The 21430-nt window shown below is 37.5% G+C and overlaps 1 long non-coding RNA gene across 1 annotated transcript; it reads left to right on the top strand.

Moving 5' to 3' along the window:
- Window positions 1–2504: 2504 nt before the first annotated feature.
- Window positions 2505–11988, top strand: LOC144978925 (uncharacterized). Its single transcript, XR_013646627.1, has 2 exons — window positions 2505–2643; window positions 11872–11988. It is a non-coding gene; the product is annotated as an uncharacterized LOC144978925 (long non-coding RNA).
- Window positions 11989–21430: the final 9442 nt, after the last annotated feature.

The following is a 21430-nucleotide window of genomic DNA, read 5'->3' as shown; positions in this document are numbered from 1 at the left end:
TCATCACTACCACTACTACTACAACCACCACCACATCATCACTACCACTACTACTACAACCACCACAACCACATCATCACTACCACTACTACTACAACCACCACCACCACCACATCATCACTACCACTAATACTACTACAACCACCACACAACATCATCATCACTACCACTAATACTACTACAACCACCACCACATCATCATCACTACCACCACTACAACAACCACCACCACATCATCATCACTACCAATACTACTACAACTACTACCATCACCTCATCTTCATCACTACCACCACTACTACAACAACAACCACTACAATATCATCATCACTACCACTACTACTACAACCACCAGCACCACATCATCATCACGACCAGTACTACTACAACCACCACCACCACATTATCATCACTACCACGACTACTACTACAACCCACATCATAATTACCATTACTACTACAACCACCACTACCACATCATCATCACTACCATTTGTACTACAACCACCACCACCACCACCACCACCACATCAACATCACTACCACCACTACTACAACCACCACCACATCATTATCATCACGACCACAACTACTACAACCACTATACCACCACCACATCATCACTACAACTACTACTTCAACCAGCACCACCACCATATCATCATCACTACAACTACTACCTCAACCACCACCACCACCATATCATCATCACTACCACTACAACTACAACATCAGCCACTATCACATCTTCATCATCTCTACCACTATTACTACAACCACCAACACCACATCATCCTCACTACCACCAGTACTACAATCTCTACCTTTAGGTTTTGGCGCTTTACTTCATTTGAAATAAGGAAACTTTGGGATTGTAATTTGCAATGTGTTTATGTATCATAATATACACTGTAATTCTAATCAGTTATCTATTTAGAACTATACAATATGTAAGCACAATGCCAAATATCGTTCCAATTCCTTTTTTTTTTTTTGTGAGCGGAAATTCCTCTTTCGGCGTTGAAATTCCTACGAGTTGTGGCTGAAACTCCTGTGAGCCAAATTTAAAGTTGGCATCTCTGCTATCTTGACTGTCACTGTCATCGCTGTAGTAGTTGTATATGAAGTTGCCACCTTGGCGTCTTAACTTTGGTTGCTTGAATTTGATTATTTTGGGAGGTTTATTTTCCAATCAATGTTATTTTTGGTTTTGGTTTTGGTTTATTTTCCCTCATCATGCACATTTTTTATTGGTATTTGACAGGTGTCAATATATTATGGGATAAGTCTAAGTAACTTGAGCAAATCATTCTCTTCGTCACTAAAATTTGGTCCTATACCGCTCATGCTTTTTTGTGTAATGGAAAGGGCATGAGATCTATACATCAATTATAGTTAAAAGAGGAGGTGTCATTTTTTTCCTTAGATTTACTATTTTGCCTGTTTCAAATACAACATGTAATGTATTTCTATGGCTCTAAACCTGTTGTTCTATGCCTCAAGAGACAGCATGTTCTGTTGTGTTAATTATTTACGTGTTATTGTGACATTTGTTTAAATTAGTAGAATTAGGATAGAAAAGACATTCCAGTGTCCACGTCACAAGTCACTTAGGATTTGTTTTAAAAAACTACCCCATTAAAAAAAAATTATAATAAATTACTGTTTACAAAATATGACTATGACTGTGCAGCAAATCTCTAAGGTGGCAACTTGTTTCTATTGTTAAATCATCATAAACAACCATCATCGCTGCCAGCATTTTAGGGACCAGTGCCGAATTGATTTTAAAAATTGTTTTGTCAACAGAGTCTTCTTACCAAAATCCAGCATTGGCTTAATCATCATCGTGACTCAAGCCCAAGTCTTGAAAATGAATATCAGGTTTGTTATTTTACAGATTTTGACATTATTTAACTGTTAATTTTAGTAGTCTACAGTTCAAATTCCACAAGCGTCTCTATCAGTCTATCGTATCATGCTTTTGTGGTATGTGAAATATGCTTATTTTTGTAAATGATCTTTCTATTGCTTTTTTTTAAGGAAGGGATGGGGTGTGAATGAAATAGTTTGAAGAGGCAATTACATTTTGTTATCACTAACACGGGATTGTTTGTTTTCATGAGTCAATCCCCTATTCCGATGAGGACTGTGATGACAGAGAGTCTGACTCAGATAGTGACACTGAAACAAGTTCTAACACAGACTTACCACTTTTCCAAGATGATCTTGATATTTGTCATTTAAATTTTGTGATAAAGAGATGTGTGTTGAATTTAAATGTAAAAAAATATTTCATTCAACTCATTTTTACGAATGCCCACATTCCACTCTAACACTTTCTGAGATGACCCACATGTGAGAGAGTTATCTACGTGACATTGTGCAATGTGTTTCATTCAGTGACATAAGCAGAGAGTCTTCACATGCTGGTGCACATTTTAAAAATATGTATTGTGTATATCGTGTACACTAATTAAGTTTTTCTTTTATTTACTTAGGAATGGAATTGGATCCAGAGATCCAGACCCACTCTGTACACAAGGATGATATAAACGAAGAATACTCAGTACCAGACCTCACACCGTGACAGTGACAGTGATAGTGAATGTTCTAAGATCAGCTTGCTGGCTCTCCATGATAGTAGGTGCTCATTGTATACAATAAGTTGTTCGTGTTTATCAGACCCATTTGTAGCATCAATAACAACATTTTGGCCAACATTACATTGGTCAACCAGGCTGTTCGAAAGCCATCAGCACCAAGGTCACTTAGGGTGACTGGTTCACTGTTTACAGAAAATAGGGTTGGGTGTTAATTCATACAAGTATTCATCAACGAATATTCCTTTTAAACTGTTTCCATTAATTGATTTTTAAGTGTTCTATATACCCACTTTCATCAATGATTGTTAGAGGTTTAAAATATGCAGTCGAGGGGTGGTTAACATGCGCTGCTGGTAGGGTGTCTTTTTTTTTTCTTCCCTCCCCCTACTTTTCCCACCTTCTGTTCATCTCTCTTATTTTTCCTTCTATGTTCGTTATCTTGTATGGCAGATGATATTGTTTTCATTGTAAATCATATTTACGTTTGTTTTTAGTCTTCTTCTTCTTCTTCAAGTACCAAGTCTGTGTCAGACATCGGTGATCATGATACGCCATTCATCTCTCTGATCAGATAACCTCAGAAAACTAATATTACTCTTCTCTTTCTTTGTCACCCAGCTGTTCAAACTATTCAAATATGTTTTTCTTGGTCTACCGTTACTCTTTTTACCTTCTATCTTTCCTGTGAGAGCAATATGTTCAATACATTTATGTCGATTTAGGTGTCCTAAAAATTGCATTTGTCTTTTTCTTATTGTACGAATTAATACCCTTTTAGTTTCAGCTTGCTCTAATACTTCCTCATTAGTTTCCTTCTCTGTCCATGAGATTCTTAACATCCTTCTAAGAAACCACATTTCTGTTGCCTCCAGTTTTTTTCTAATGTCTTCTGTAATTGTCCAGCTTTCGCAGCCATATAATAATACTGACCATACGTAGGTCTTCAAAAGCCTATGTTTTGTTGTCATTGAGATATTGTGGTTTTTAAAAATTAGACTCATTTTATTAAAACTATCTTTAGCTATTGCAATTCTTCATTTTATTTCTGTGTTACATCTGCCATCTGAAGTTATTATGTATCCAAGATATTTAAATGCCTGAACTTGTTTTATAGTTTTTCCATTGCTTATTAGGTTGCATATTGGATTTCTTTCTCTCCTTGATACAACCATGCATTCTGTCTTTTTTACATTTAAGTATAACCCCATACGTTCAGTCTCTGTGACTATTTGTTGCAGTGAATGACATAATCAGTCGGATGGTGAAAAGGTTGTGAACTGAGATATTGCCAAGCTTAGTTAGAAGGTCAATTTTTATCCAAAATGAGTTCTTGCCATAAATGATTAAATCAACGCTTTTTGTACATCTTCGGGAAATGTCAAAGCTCAATTTCACTTCTTAAGATTTTTTACAGCTAGTCAAGTTGAAAAAGTAGGAAATTTTAGAAAAGTTGCTGGATACGTTTCCCAAACATCTGATCATAACTTCATGAAAAATCACCCGATTTACTTCAAATGAAGACTAAATTGCTCTGGGGAGCATATTCTTTCATAAAATGAAAAAAAAATACAAATACAAAATTTTCACCTTCCGACTGATTATGTCATGCACTGACACATTTTATTGAAGAGTAGTTGTAAATTTTCTTTTGAGTCTGGAATAAGTGCTGTGTCATCTGCATATCTTACATTATTGATATTCTCACCATTGATCTTAATGCCTGGGCTATCTCCTAAAGTTCTAATAATTGTTTCGCTGTAGATATTGAAAAGGTCTGGTGAAAAAACACATCATTGTCTAACACCTCGTTTAATTTGTATATATTTACTTAATTCTCCTTCAATCCTGACGGCTGCACTTTGTTTCCAATATAAGTTTCTAATAATTCTAAGATCTTTTCCGTCTATGTCTAGTCCTTCAAGGATATTAAATAGCTCACAATGTCTAACTTTATCAAATGCCTTTGAGTAATCAATAAAGCAAATAAATAAGTCTTTCCGGACTTCAATACATCTTTCCATCAACATTGATAAGGTGAAAATAGCATTTCTTGTACCTTTGTCGGGGACCAATCCAAATTTTAGTTCTTGATATCTCTGGTTTTATACTTATCCTCATTCTGCTCATTAGTACTCTTAAGAGAATTTTCGTGAAGTGACTCTTAAGACTAATCGTTCGGTGTAACTCGCATTCCGTGGCCCCTGGTGACTTTGGAAGTGTTATAAACACTGACTTTAATAAATCATCTGGAATTTCACCAATGTCATATATCTTATTCAATAGATTTGTCACTGTGTTTAAACCTAAATCCTCTAATGTTATGATAATTTCTATTGGGATATTATCAGGGCCTGTTGCTTTGACTATCTTCATTTTTTTGATAGCTGCTTCTACTTCTTCTTTTAAAATTGGTGGCCTGTTTATCTCTTTGTTTATTGTTAGTTTTTATCTTTTATCATAAAAAAAGTTCCTCTATATACTCTATTCAACACATCTGTTCTGTCCATCAAAACATTGCCATCTTTAGCTTTTATGCATCCTGTGCTTGAACATATTCTTTTGCCACTGACTTCTTTTATCTTTTCATGTATAAATTTGCTATTACTGTTTTGTTTTATTTCTATTTCTAGACACTGATCATTTATCCATTTCTCTTTTGCTTCATTACATTTTTTCTTTATTTTCTTTGTTAAGGTTTTATGATTTTCTACATCTGATTTATATTGCCTTCTTTCTTCCATTAGTCCTAGCACTTTAATAGTCATCCACTTCCATTTCTAGATTTTTGTGGTATATTTTCTTGTATAGCTTCATTAATTGAGGTTTTAATTCCATTCCATAATTCATCTGTATCGGTTAGATCTTCTACTTCTAGCAATTGGAATTTGTTTTTTACCTCAATAACAAACTTTTCTTTAAGATCTTGATTTGTTTTCAGAAATCCTACTTCATATTTTGGTTGATGTTTTCCTTTCTTTAATCTTTTTAAATTTATTCTCATTTTTCAGATGACAGGTACATGGTCGCTATCACAATCAGTTCCAGGCAAGGTTTTAACTGATTTTACTGCATTTCGAAAACGTTTCTGTATTAGGATGAAGTCTATTTGGTTTCTAGTTCTATCGCCTGGACTTATCCATGTATATCTTCTTCTTGGATGTTGTTTATACCATGAATTTGAAACAATGAATTCATTTTCTCTACACCAATCAATTAGTCTTTCACCACGTTCATTCCTATCTGCAAGCCCCCACGGACCAATTATTTCTTCTGTTCTTGAATTGCCTACCTTGGCATTGAAGTCACCCATTATTATTTTTACATCCTGTGATTTTAGTTGCTTCATAGCAAAATCTAGATCTTCATAAAATTTCTCAACTTCTTCATCATTATGTGCTGGTGTAGGGATATGTACTTGAATTATTCCTATGTCAAATGGTTTTCCTTCTAGTTTCACTACAATTACTCTATCTGAAACACCCCACCATCCTTTAATACTTTTAGCGATATTCTGGTCAAATAAAATTCCTACTCCTTTATCATGAGTTAAACCTCCTGAATATATCATTGTTTTGTTCCCTGTTCGGATTAAAGCTTTTTCTGTCCACCTAGTTTCTGCTAATCCTAGTAATTGAAATGTCATCCTGTCCATTTCGTGTTTAACATTCTCTAGCTTACCAGTTTAAAACAATGTTCTTATATTCCATGTACCTTTTCTATTTGTATCTTTACGAACAGTCACTGGATAACGACTGGATGCCACCTGCTGATCATGGCTGTCCCTGCCGAGCGAGGTGTTCAGAGTCGCATCATGAACCCCCTTGACGCTGTTATCTGTTAATGAGTAATCAGCCATCATGAAAATTCTTGGAAAAGTACAGCAGTGGTTTCCCGTTGCCTACTGCCGGTTTGTGTGCAGTTTACTCTGCTAGCCTTTGTCAAGCCAATGACGACATCCTACAAGGCAGTAGGATATAGGTTATAGTATAGTAAGGATTAAGTATAGTAGGGACATACAGAAGACACCACACTGCAGAATGAGTGTGAGGTGGGTTGGTGAGGAGCAGAGCGTGTACCACTCATCGTTGGGTTCTGACTCCTGCACCTTAAGAGGAAGGGGTCCCACCTACTCCCTAACCCAGTTATACCGCCGGGGACTCGGTCGCGCCCATAACAAACTCAGTAGAAACGGGGAACACCACGGGAAGGTGCTGTTATGGACACAATAATACATGAGAGGCCATATGCAATAATTTCTGTCAGACACGATTACGCGACGATCAATGCACCTGGAAATGAGAGGTGTTGGTTTCGAAATGCACATCAATTTCCTTTCAGCAAGCGGGACGTCCGGCCCAGACCTTGCAGCTCCCCGTTTTTTTTTAAAGTAAGACTAAAAATAGTAAGTTTTTAGTCTTACTATAATTATATTTAGGATTATTTAGGTTATGAGCTTATTTTTATTATATATTATCGTTTATTGGTTTTTGAATTGTATGTTTTTGTTTCAGCGGTCTCTGATATATCCTACATTGTGTTGCAAGAGACCTTAAGCAATAACAAACAAGCTATCACTACACTCGAACACTGTTTTTTCTCGACCTCATTCAACAAATGTCCCAAATTTTATTTGTCTTTGTTTTCTGTCCATTTTTTTCCTCAAACTAATTTTGCCTTGAAAAGTTGTTTTTTTAAATGAATAACTGACTTACTTGACTTAGATGCCTTTCGCGCCTCGACCAAAAGATCGGGTTGCCTTGGCTGTTTCCAGTATTTCCTGTGTGAGGTGTCTCCAATATTGCCGGTCCTCTGCTAGGGTTCTCAGATTTTCAAGGTCCCCTGCCGTTATGAGACTAATGCTTTGTCCAAGTGTTGTGAGGTTTTTGTTTAGGATCACAGGGAGTGTTGTGATCGGTCTTCCTCTGAAAAGGTTCCCGTGTTTTTGGAAGTATCCCGACATGGCTTGGTTAGCTGGTATGTTTTTGTCCCTGCGTAGTATGTGACCGAAAAGTTGCCATCGTTGTTGTAAAATGTCAAGGGAGATTGGTCTTTCTTTTGTGATCTTATAGAGTGATTCATTTGAGATCTTTTTTGGGTATTTGATGTCCAGTACCCTTCTTAGCTGTGTGCGATGGAAGGCATCCAGATGTTCTTCGGATTTTGTCAACGCCCAAGTGCCGCAGTTATACAGAAGTACCGGTTTTACAAGAGCATGGTACAGTTTCAGTTTGGTTTTTCTCTTTATTTTGTCACCTCTAATCCATACATTGGTGAGTTTACTGAGTGCGGCGTTTGATAGCTGTTTTCTTCTTTGTACATCCTCGGTGTCTCCAATTAGTGAGCCGACTTTCTTTGTTCTTTTCCATTCCTCTTTGTTCCTCGATATTGTTGTAAATTCGGTTTTATTGGCATTGACTTGGAGGTTATATTTCATGAGGGTATTTTGTATGATGTCTATATTTGCTGGTGTTGATCCAATAAAATCGACATCATCTGCATAGGCGATTTCTCTAGGGATTGCATTCTCAATATGAGTCGTTGGCTTTGGAATGACTTTTCGAACTTCTTTCAGAGCGTGTTCTAAGTATATTGTGAACAGAATCGGGCTCAGACTATCTCCTTGGGGGGTTCTGATGTTACTTTCGAACTGCGTCTGTTTTGTGGCCCTGTATATCCTGGGTTGTATCTTTGTGTTGCTGAGGAGAAATCGGATTATTCGGAGCTCGTCTTCGTCTACTATGTCTGTTAATATCTCCAAAAGTTTTCCTCTGTCGATCGTATCAAAGGCTGCGGACATATCGATTCCGGTTATTGTAATGGATATGTTTTCTTTGAGTGCCTTTGCTGCCAACCATTTATGTGTCCATACAACGTCCGATGTGCTTCGGTCTTGGCGAAACCCGCTTTGGCTATGTGATAGATATTTTTCTATTTTCGGTCTAATTCTGTTGAGGACAATAGTTGACAGTGTTTTTCTTATGGTATTCAGTTATGTTATTGGGCGCAGGTTGTTTACGGGTCCCTTCGTTTTTCCTGGTTTTTGTATTGTAATTAGGACACCGCTGTTTATGTCCCAGTCTTTGTGTGTTGAGAATGTTTTGTTCATTATGTTTGCAATGCTCAGATCCAGGGAGAAGGTACCGCATTTCAGCAATTCAGTGGGAATTTCATCTTTGCCTGGGGATCTGTTATTGTTTAGGCACTTTATGCTATTTCTAACTTCAGTTGTTGTGATGCGGTTGTTTAGGTCTCTAGGGTTTCCTGAGAAGGGCGATATTTGTGAGACTTGTTTGTGAAATTTCTGCTGGAAGTGGTCAGTGACAATGTCAAGGATATCGTTGGGATTTGTTGTCTGTTTGCCAAATTTATCCTGTAGTTTTGGGTTCTCGAATGGTTTTCGGTTCAGAGATTTCGTCGCTTTGAACATAGACGATGCGTTATTTTTGGACTTTTCTATGTCTTCCACTTTTTTCTCGAATTCCTCGTTTCTGTGTTTTATTGTAAGTGATCGAATTGAATGCAGTATTTTGTTTCGTTCCGTTTTCAGGTTTATTATTTCTTCCGAGTCTTTCGTGTTTTGTATCCTGATCCTAAGTTCTTTTTGTTGCCGCGATAGATCGTTAATAGCGAATATGTGTTCTTGAGCTTAAGTGTAAGACCAATTCAAGGAACCAGAATAACAATAACAAAGACGATCACGGTAAGAAGACGTTCACTATCTCAATCGTAAATGTTTACGCACCAACAAGTCAACGCGCAAAACAATACCCAGAGGAAACTGATAAATTTTACAAAGACCTAGACGATACACTGAACAAAATAGGAAACAAATCAATATTAATAATTGCTGGAGATTTTAATGCCAAAGTAGGAAAACGTCTCGACAGTGACACACTATGTTTAGGATCATACTCAAAAGGAAAACGTAACGATAACGGAGAAAAATTAGTCCAGTTCTGTGAACAGAGAAAACTTTTCATAACAAACAGTGCTTTCAACCACCCATCAAGACACCAGACAACATGGGTAGGACAAAGGAAAGACCAAACCCAAGACAAAATGATAACAATACACAACCAAATAGACTATATCATATGTCGACACCGCCATAAACACTACTCAACCAACTCGCGATCATACGGTGGTACACTGCTAACATCCGATCACAAACTTGTAAAAACGAATTTCAACATAAACGTGTACAGACAACGAAGACAGAAAGGTAAAACGGCAGTCAAAATAAACACGGCAAAAATAGTAAATGAGCGAGAATGTCGCATTCATTACCAATATGAACTTAACTCAAGTCTATGGAAAATAAAGCAAAACAGCAATCCAAACAATGAATGGAAAGAGACGCAAGCGGCAATGAAATATGCGGGGGAAGAAAGTGCAGGCTCTATTAATACAACTAAGAACAAACCAAATCGAACGCCTAACATCGCTATTAATGAATAAATAAAATTGTTTTTTTTTAATGCAGTCCGTGACCGCACATTTACTGAGACAACCCTGTGCGAGTTACCCCAGCAACTGAACAACCCCATCACTGACACCCGCTACAACCCCTTTCCTTGCTCATTGAATTATTTTTAAGTTGTAATGATAGAGCACTGTTTCTCCAAACTTTTTTGCGTCCTGAGGATTTCGAGGACACCATGTTCAAGTGTAGTCATGCCATAAGCTATAAACAATTTTTTTTTCTCAAACAGTATTTTGTCATTTGGGGTGATCGTTATTCTAACTTTCCTCGTGATTATTATTTGTCAAGATAAAGAATTTGACATCTCTAGACACAACAAAGATAGCTCTGGGCAAGACCAACGCACCTGTTTGAAAAGTTTCCTTTCTAGCACTAACAGTAAGTTATTTCTCACAATTATATTTTGTATTGTTTAACTTGTAGCTCTAGGTTTGAGGACTGTTGACTGAAAATGAGCTAGAAAGTTTAACTTTCCTCTGGTTGCTGAATTTTTTTGAGTTTGATTCATTCATAAACTTGTTTGCATAATAGATGCTTCCTCGACAAATATCACTGTCATTCATTTTCTTCTATTTATTACATTTACGTCGTAAGGAATGAAATAAAATCCAAGGCAGGCTGAGGCAGCCTGTGTCTTTATACAGGTTCTATGTAAATCATTTGAAAACAAAACATATACAATCGACTCCGGTCATTCGCAACTCCTCTGGAGACGGGAAACAGTTGCAATTTAGTGAAGTTCAGTTTCTGCTCTCTTTATATATTACTACACTTGTTATTTGAGTTTACACAGGTTTTGGACCACCCTGGACTCCCCCCTCTCACTGCATTGCAAAATGTAACTCAAGGTCGCATGTCATAGCTGACAAAATTGAAATTTCTGTTGACTTGATTTTCATGAGTGTCATAGCCTCGCCACAACAATTTGTTGCGATTAACCGAAGTGGAGTTACGATTAACAAGTGACTTTTGTATAGAATTGATTATGTTTCCTGGGAAATGTTGCTATTAACCAAGTTGTGCTTATCGGGAGTCGACTGTAATACAGTGGACACCGCTTAAATTGAGGTGGGACTTATGGTTACCTTTTTATAGCTGACTTATAATGAGAGACCATAGCCAAAGTGTTTGCTGTTCGATGACATGGGTATGAATGTAACACGCTCATTGACACTCGATACTAAGTTTCATGGTATTATTTATATGATGTTGATGTGATGTTAACCTTTCATTACATGTGTGATGTTGGTACCGGTAATATGGAGGTTCTGTATCGCAAGGTCAGCAATAAAGTGTTGAGGTATGGGTGTCTTTATGCAGTATTTTTGTCACGCATACAAGTCGACAGATTAACTTAATCAACATTATAGTGACTTTTCAGCAATTAGGACTTCCATATTGGTGACCATATTTAAGAAGGATTTAGAAGGAAAATAAAGAGGGATTTGTATCGGCCTCATTATAACTGATTTCTCGTTATAAGTATAAGCGATATCCACTGTATGCAGACTGTTATATAAGGAACTTGCTTAACTCTTAATTTTATTTCCTTTTCTTCTGATGTCATAAAAAAGCATAGCTAGCGTTATACAATAGCTGATGATGATTTAGCCCCGCAAGCAAAATAATAAATCAGATTTTATTTATGATGTTGTGCACTTCTAATTCAACAGCCTCTCTCACAATTATTTCATGAAAAAGAAGGGTATGAATAATCTATTTTATATCTCGCTTCTAATTTGATTTGAAGATCCAATGATTTTCCATTCTTTTTCTTTTCAGGTGCTTATGAATACTACGAAACCTTCACTGTATTTGCCATGCTCAATGTGTTTAGGCATTAAAAAATCTTTTTTTTTTTTTTATCATTGATCTTTATTAATAAATGAATGAAAAAGCTGTTGTGTTTTCATTTTACTATGTTTATGTTTTCAAGAGATTTTATTTGTGGCGGCACAAGAAAATTAGGGACTTGTCTGCTGGTGAGTGCAGGCAGTCAGAATTCTATCACTGGAGTTCAGTAAACAGCTACTTCCCCAATATTCCATCTTTGACGAGCCATAATTCTGCTTCTAATTCTAATTGTTATAAATGCACCAATAAGAAGTACAAAGTAGTCGCTATGTAATACTTAGAAGTGTATATGACGGCGAACTCAAATATCAAAACAGGTCATTGTGACTCATTTTCCTGCCCAACCGCACATTTGAATTCGAATCTTATAATAGACAGTTTAATCTGGTGACTGAGATTGTCCCAATAGCAGCACTTCATCACCTTGCTGCTTTATTTTGATATTATGTTAAATGTAAAAAGGAATTTCATTGAATGTCTGGCAATTCCTCTATCTTGTTAATCCTTTACAATTTATTATAATGTATGCCAGGTTATCTCTATCTATTTAACTTGGAAAAATGCTGTAAATAATGATATGAAGGAGAAATTCACTAGGGGTTGACAACATTACAAATGAAAGTTGGATTAACAAGGTCTTTGGGACTAGACCTGTGGTGTCATTGAAGCGACATTGGTCCATTAAAGGCTTTAGAAATTATTGAACTAGAGCTAACAAAAGATGGGAGGCATTTTGTGTTATAGTGTACCTCTGATTTGACGAGATCAGACCATATTAGCGTCGTTTGTATAGCTTTTTCAATGGGAGTGTTGGATTGATATTATCATCAAGATAGACTATGACCTTGAGAACATGTTGCCGTTTGGCGTAAGAAAATGATGATTCAAACTCGACTACATTGCAGCGCCCTATGACTGGGTGAGTTGCGTAAATTCTCGCCTATGTGACAATAAAGCACAAATGCAAGACTGTTCAGCTTGTCGTAACAAAGACCTCTATGTTAACATGCTGCAATGTAAAGATGGATATAAGGCCTATATCCTTAATAAACCAAACTACTAACAAGGTTTTTAATGTTTGGGAATAATAGCTCCAAAATTTGTCGCTTTGGTATTTAGAGATTGATCTGTGCTTGATTTCCAGACATGGCCTGGTGGTCAAACTTTGGGACTCTTTTTCCACACCCGTTATGTATACTTAAGAAATCAACATTAATATGGGCCGATATCCTTATAAATGTTGATACAGGGTATTTTATATCTATATACTCAAGAAATCAACATTAATATGAGGCCGATATCCTTATAAATGTTGATACAGGGTATTTTATATCTATATACTTAAGAAATCAACATTAATATGAGGTCGATATCCTTATAAATGTTGATACGGGGTATTTTATATATACTCAAGAAATCAACATTAATATGAGGTCTATATCCCTATCAATGCTGTATATATACTCAATAAATTAACATTAATATGGGGCCTTTATCCATATTAATGCTGATATGGGGTATTATATGTATAATAAAGAAATCAACATTGCTATGGGAACATTGCTATCATGGGGCCTATATCCCTATATACACTATACTTCCCACAACCATGTCTTAGAAAAATTATATTATTAATATATATATATATTTAATATATATATATATATATATATATATATATATATATATATATATATATATATATATATATTGCCTTCAAAACCCCGAATAGATACGTTATGGGACCAGTTTTCTATTTAACACATTGCATTGAATCAAAAATGTCTTTTTTTTTTCTTCAGCAGAAGAAAAAAAAAAGACATTTTTGATTTGAACTTGAAGTGAAAAAATATTTCGTATTTTTACGAGTTTTTTTTTTTTTTTTTTTTTTTGTAGTAATGGCAAGGAATTTACCCAATGGAAACCGTACGGTGCTCTGATTGGCTAACCAACCAGTGGCCTCGATGAGAAAAATATCCGCCATTGAGACGTTGGCTGGAAATCGCGTTACTATAGTAAACAAGCGCTGATCGGCCGTTCATGAAAACAAGTTGCTGCTAGCTCGTTTAACTCAAAATTATTCAAAACGATCTCTCTAAAATGATATAAATGTGACTTCTCAAGGTTTTCTTCACGGTCAAAACCACACAACATTCTATTAATGATTACGTCCGAGGCAAAAAGGAATACGTATTGACAGGTCGACCGAGAGTTGAACTCGTGAGACGACAAACATCAATGCGAAGTGTAGCGAGAGTCAAGCTATTGTTTGTCTTGTCCTGTTCTATATAGAGAAAGGGATAAATAGTATAGCCTCGTGTGTGAGTGGTTGCGTGTCATAGTCTTGTTTTTAAATTGTTTCTGTTGTTTATGTGTGTAGTGATGACTCTCTCACACTCAATTTCAATGCCGAAAGAGGAATTCCCGCACACAAGAAAGGGGAATTGGGGTGGTATTTGACATACATATTGTATAGTATCTAGTTCTAAATAGATAACTGATTAGAATTATATTATGATATATAAACACAATGCCAAATACAATTCCGAAGTTTCCTTATTTCAAATGAAGTAAAGCTCCAAAACCTAATGGTAGTGATTGTAGTACTGAGTGTTAGTGAGGTGATGTGGTGTTGGTGGTGGTTGTAGTTGTAGTAGTAATAGTGATGATGATGTGGTGGTGGTGGTGGTTGTAGTAGTAGTGGTAGTGATGATGATGTGGTGGTGGTTGTAGTAGTAGTGGTAATGGTAATGATATGGTGGTGGTGGTGGTTGTAGTAGTAGTGGTCGTGATGATGATGTGGTGGTGGTGTTTGTAGTAGTAGTGGTAATGATGCGGCTATGTGGTCTAGTAGTATGACACTCGCTTTTGGATCGGAAGGTCCTGGGTTCGAGCCTCGCGCTCGGCGCATAGTTGAGTCCTTGGAAAAGGCTCTTTACTCACATTCTCTCACCGTACTCAGGTGTAAAATGAGTACCTGGCCGTTAACAGAGTTGTCTTTGTCCGAAAAATGGTAATATCGCCTAACAGGCGTCATGTCCCGTCCTACATGTTAAATGTTGACCAGGGACGCCTTGTAAAGCGCTTTGAGCACATTTAGTAGATATTGCACTATATAAAGCTCAATTTAAAAAAGAAATATTTCAATGGTGATGATATGGTGGTGGTGGTTGCAGTAGTGGTAGTGATAGTGATGATGATGTGGTGGTGGTTGTAGTAGTAGTGGTAGTGATGATGATGATGTGGTTGTGGTGGTTGTAGTAGTAGTTGTAATGGTGATGATATGGTGGTAGTGGTGGTTGCAGTAGTAGTGGTAGTGATGACGATGTGGTTGTGGTGGTTGTAGTAGTAGTGGTAATGGTAATGATATGTGGTAGTGGTGGTTGTAGTAGTTGTGGTAATGGTAATGATATGGTGGTGGTTGTAGTAGTAGTGGTCGTGATGACGATGTGGTTGTGGTGGTTGTAGTAGTAGTGGTAGTGATGATTATGTGCTGCTGGTGGTGCAGTAGTGGTAGTGATAATGATGTGGTGCTGGTGGTTGTGGTAGTAGTGGTAGTGATGCTATTGTGGTAGTGGTTGTAGAAGTTGAGGTAGTGATGATGTGGTGGTGGTTGTAGTAGTAGTGGTGGTGGTGGTTGTGGTAGTAGTGGTAATGATGATGATATGGTGGTGGTGATTGTAGTAGTAATGGTAGTGATGATGATGTGCTGGTGGTGGTGTAGTAGTAGTGGTAGTGATAATGATGTGGGGCTTGTGGTTGTAGTAGCAGTGTTAGTGATGATATTGTGGTGGTGGTTGTAGTAGTAGATGATGTGGTGGTTGGAAAACACATTACAGGTTATTGTAATACATGATTACACACATTCTCTAACTTCATTTTTTGACAGCTTCGTTGTACCATAAATATACGCAACAGTTCTGAAACATTTTATTGTTGATTTTGATATTGTTTGTTGTTTTTCTTGTGTCGTTATGTTGACATAGAGACCGAATGAATGGTAATTACTACATTCTCAGCCAACAACAAAATGGCGCTGAATGCTTTCATTGGTGGACACTTTTTAGGCTTCGTACGTATTCTCATTCGTTTAATTCTATCATCAAATCACCATTCAAAATAATGGTTTTGTAGGTCACCCATACATGATTTTACATGATAAACATGACAAATTATGGCATTGCTGTATCAATGTATGTTCAATGTCATTAACATTGTTAAATAAAATATGACAAATTAGTTTTGGACTGAATCAACCCAAGGCATCATTAAGATAGATCTGTGGAAGTAAAAGAATAAAAGATTCAAATTTAGAGCTGCGACCATGCTCAATAGGCAAAAAACAAAAAACTAATAAAACGTCTGTTATGGTCGTGTGGTATGACACTCGCTTTCAAATCAGAAGGTCCTGGGTTTGGGTCTCGCTCGGCGCATAGTTGAGTCCTTGGAGAAGGCTCTTTACTCACAATCTCTCACCGTACTCAGGTGTCAAATGAATACCTGGCCGTTAACAGCGTTGTCTCTGTCCGAAAAAATTGTAATATCGCCTAACAGGCATCATGTCCCGTCTTACATGTTAAATGATGCTGTTGGCCAGGGACCCCTTGTAAAGCACTTTGAGCACATTTAGTGGATATTACGCTATATAAAAGCTCAATTTAAAAAAATTAAGTGGTTCTTTCATTCATCTTGCTTTGTTGATAAAGGGGAAACCCGAAACGTCCATTTTATCTGTTTTCGTATATTAAATTGAAGTTCACATTCAATTTCACAATGTTATTGATTTCTTCGAGTTTCAAGCTGCAACATTTACATTACACCTTAACCCAATAGGAAGTTTAGTTTACCGTGACTAACACTGGTCTAAATAAATAAATAAGATTCCCTTTATTCATCCCAAAGAGGAAATTTATCTCTAGGGTCTATTCCCAGAGAAGACTGGAATAACCGCGGTGCAGCGCCGCAAATTGAGCTAGGGCGAGGTGACTTGCTCAAGGCCACACAGCGCAGCGGCGGGTGAACGAACTCGGTACCTTTTCGTACTGCTGATCCACGCTGCCCCTATGCCTACCACATGAAGTATGATAAAATGTCTAGCGTGATTGGTGATTGTGATGCTCATATATGAGCATTATAATAAAGGTTACAATACGATACTAAATAGTATGTAGTATCTAGACTATAGTCAATAGCAACGAAAATTAGCGAAGCAAGACCTCAAAGACTCAATGACTCTCTCTCTCTCTCTCTCTCTCTCTCTCTCTCTCTCTCTCTCTCTCTCTAACTAACTAACTAAAATCGAACGTTAACAGTAAAATCTTTCCATTGGATAAACTAAATCTGCCTAAACTCAAAGTAAACTGATTATTGTCCAACAGTAGTTTTACGGTTCGACAAATGGATGAGTTCGACAAATGGATGATGCCAAGTCTGCAAAGATAGATCATCATCAAGCCCTACTGCAACCTCCTCGTGGTGTCGAACGGTAACAGGTCAAGCTGGCCAACTGCAGAGGGCGACAAGAATAGGCAATGGCAAACCATTCTTGTAACTTTGCCGAGTTAACTGCATGAATAAGTCCAAAAAGTTAAACGGTGACAGCGTAAAGGGGAGCATGTTTTCACGGAAGACTGCTGCCTCGCTCGGTTGGGAGCGTGATGTTCGTCAGGTCACACCGAACCGTCAGCCAATTACTAGGCGAAATAAATTTCACAAATGTGACAAAACCAAAATTGGGACATGGAATGTCAGGACCTGTGCCCAAAAAGGAAAACTAAACAACATTCTAAAAGAAATGAAACGGCTCCAAATAAATATTCTTGGCCTGGCAGAGATGAGATGGAAAGAGCAGGGAACCATGTCAAAACAAGAAAACAACACGACATATAAGATCATATGGAGTGGTGGAACCTCTTTCCAAAAAGGAGTAGGGATGATCTTAGACCAAAAATCAACCAAATTTTACAAAGGGCACGTAGCAATCTCAGACAGAGTTTTGCTGGTTAAGCTAAGAGGACCTGTAGTTGACACCAATATTATTCAAGTTTATGCACCAACAGAAGAGGCGACAGATGCAGATATGACAGAGTTTTACCATTCACTAGACAAAGCAAAACGAATGTGTAAATCACAAGAAGTCCTTATGGTAATGGGGGACCTAAATGCTAAGATTGGCAGAGGCAGAGATGGTGACATAATCGGACCACATGGACTCGGAGACAGAAATGAACGAGGAAACATCTGGGCAGATTGGTGTAGAACAAATAAATTAATGATTTCAAACACCTGGTTTCAACAACACCCAAGAAGAACCTGGACATGGCAATCACCAGGGACAGAGCAAGGAACCAGATAGACTTTATAGCAGTATCATCAAGATTCAGAAATGGCATATTAAATTGCAAAACCTATCCAGGCGCCGATGTAGACAGTGACCATGTCCCAGTTGTTTGTACAGTAAGGATAAAGTTTAAAGCTATTCAGAGAACAGCTGGTAGAATAAAGAGGGATTACAGGTTATGCAAAGACAATGGCATACAAACAAAAATGAGAGAAGAATTTGAAAATGCACTCATGATACAAAGCCAAAGTGAACCTGATAACGAAAAATGTGAAAAACAATTTGATATATTCCAAAAGTGTGTCAAAGCAACTGCAGAAAAGCATTTACCAATAGCTCAAATAAACAGCAAAAAGGAATGGATGACAAATGAAATTCTAAACCTATTTGAAGAAAGACGAAAATGCAACAGAGGGTCTGCAGAATACCAAACATTGAACAACCACATTAAATCCAAATGCATCGAGGCACACGAGAACTATCTAGACTGGAAATGCTGCGAAATCGAAAAAGAATACAAACCCAACCCCCAACAAGCTCACCAAAGAATAAAAGAACTATCAGGGAAAAGGAAAAGCAAAGCAGCAGGAAGTTGTATCCAAAACAAACAAGGGGAACTGCTATTTGAAGAACAACATATAGAAAGCCGATGGGTAGAATACATAGGCGAACTGTACAATGATCCAAATAGAAATGAACCACCACTGAAATTCAAAGAACCATTAAGCGGACCAAACATCACCAAAAGTGAAATTGAACATGCCATGGAACGAATGAGGGATGGTAAAGCAACAGGCCCTGATGAAATATCTGTAGAGGTATTAAAAAGCCTAGGAGATCTAGCAATTGATGAACTTCACATATTATTCAACAATATATACAATACTGGGAAAATTCCAGAAGATCTCTGTAACTCTATTTTCATAGCAATACCAAAGAAAGCAGGTGCAGTCAGATGCGAAAATTTTAGAACTATAAGTTTAATAAGCCACATCAACAAAATACTGTTGCGTATAATTATCAACAGGCTAAGGAATAAGATTAACCCCGAAATCGCAGAAGAACAATATGGATTCCAACCTGACAGAGGGACAAGGAACGCAATATACCTCCTCCGTGTTTTAAGTGAAAGAGCTATACAGGTTCAGACCCCACTATACCTCTGTTTTGTCGACTACAAAAAAGCTTTTGATAGAGTACGCCACGAAGAAATACTAAAACAACTGCACTCCATTGGCGCTGATGAGAAAGACCTCAGACTCATGCAAACATTATACTACACCCAGCAGGCATCTATCAAAATCGGAAACTCTACAGGAAATTCCATTCCTATTAAGAAAGGAGTCCGTCAAGGGTGTGTTGCCTCACCAGATCTGTTTAATCTATACCAAGAAACAATCATGAGGGGCATAAATAATATGGAGGGAATAAAAGTAGGAGGTCACAACATAAATAATATAAGATACGCAGACGATACGGTACTCATTGCAACATCAGAAATCCAACTTCAAAAGATTGTTGACAAAGTGGTAGTAGATAGTGAAGCCAAGGGAATGGAAGTGAATATCACCAAAACGGAATGCATGGTAATACAGAAAAACCCCGAAAACAACAACACCTGCAATATAACGATTCACGGCGAGCAACTTACCAACGTAGAAAGTTTTAAATACCTAGGTTCAATAGTGACAACAGATGGAAGATGTAACCGAGACATACGAGCAAGAATAACTCAAGCCAAACAGGCCTTCATGGACCTGGGAAACATTTTGAAAAACAAACAGATGTCGTTCGGGATTAGATTCCGAGTCTTGAAGTGCTACGTGTGGCCAATCTTGTTATACGGATGCGAAAGCTGGACTACAAATGCAGAAACACAAAAGAACATTGAAGCTTTTGAAATGTGGTGCTTGAGAAGGATGCAGAGAATATCGTATACTGCACACAAAACGAACGAAGAAGTGCTAAAACAAACATACCAACAAAGGAAACTAATGCCCTTAATAGTGGATCGACAACTATCCTTTTTCGGACACATAGTAAGGAAAGATAAGAATGAATACCTGGCAAGTTGTGGAAAAATACCTGGTAAACGCGCCCGGGGGAGACAAAGAAAAACACTCATAGACCAACTGAAGGGCTTCACCAACCTAACAATCCAAGAGCTGTTTGAAAAAGCAAGAGACAGGGAGGAATGGAGAGAGATAATTCATGCAGTATCCGAAGCCTGGACCAGGCATGGAACCTAGAAGAAGAAGAAGAAGTTTTACGGGGATGTGAGATTTGAGAGTGAGAAGACGAAACGACTTACCTTCACAGAATACTCTTTATTCTTCGTGCTGGCTTGAACTTTGCCGAACATCATGCCATCCGAGTACGAGAAAGTCAAAACATGACCTGACTTATGATGGTTTTGACCTCTCGACACGCTTTTATGCTCATTGGAGAAGTATTTCATAAGGGCGGTGATGGAAATAGAGTTCGTGTCAGCCATTTTTCTCGACTGTTTAGAGCCAGCCGGTTTGTTGCCATGCGTTGCTGCGCAGGATTACGTCACGACTTAGGAAGCCTATGGGCAGGTCTGAATATATCGCCGAAACAAAGATAATATCGATAAAAAATAAGATCGATAACATTAGTCATCAGTTTGGAAACCACAATTTCGATTAAAAATCACAGTTAGTAGGTGGTCATGAACTCACACACACTTAACGAATAACACACTGAACATTGAAAATCACTCACACACACACACACACACACACACACACGCCCATTTTACAGACGTATCCACAATGCTCAATGAGCTCGCAATGCTTTTAAGCATGTCATAGGGAATCATACTTCCACTTCCAGTTTACACAGTACAAGTCATGTTTTAGGCACCCTTTTTAACATATAGCACCAATACAATGTCCGTCATTGATGATTATAAACATATTTGCTCTCTCTCTCTCACTCAAAAAAAAATAAAATAAATAAAAAATAAAAAAAATAAAAACCCACACACACAGGAGCGCGCGCGCGGGCACACACACACACACACACACACACACACACACACACACACACACACACACACACAACACACAGTGAACAACTCCCTCCCCTTTACAACGCAACAACACAACAGCAAATGATAGCTGA

This window comes from Berghia stephanieae, chromosome 8 (genome assembly GCF_034508935.2).
Source record: "Berghia stephanieae isolate SIO BIC M18660-M18661 chromosome 8, UCSD_Bste_1.3, whole genome shotgun sequence".
Classification (NCBI taxonomy): Eukaryota; Metazoa; Mollusca; class Gastropoda; order Nudibranchia; family Aeolidiidae; genus Berghia; species Berghia stephanieae.
The sequence above is the reverse complement of the archived record's forward strand: the minus strand, read 5'-3'. Positions and strand labels throughout refer to the sequence as shown.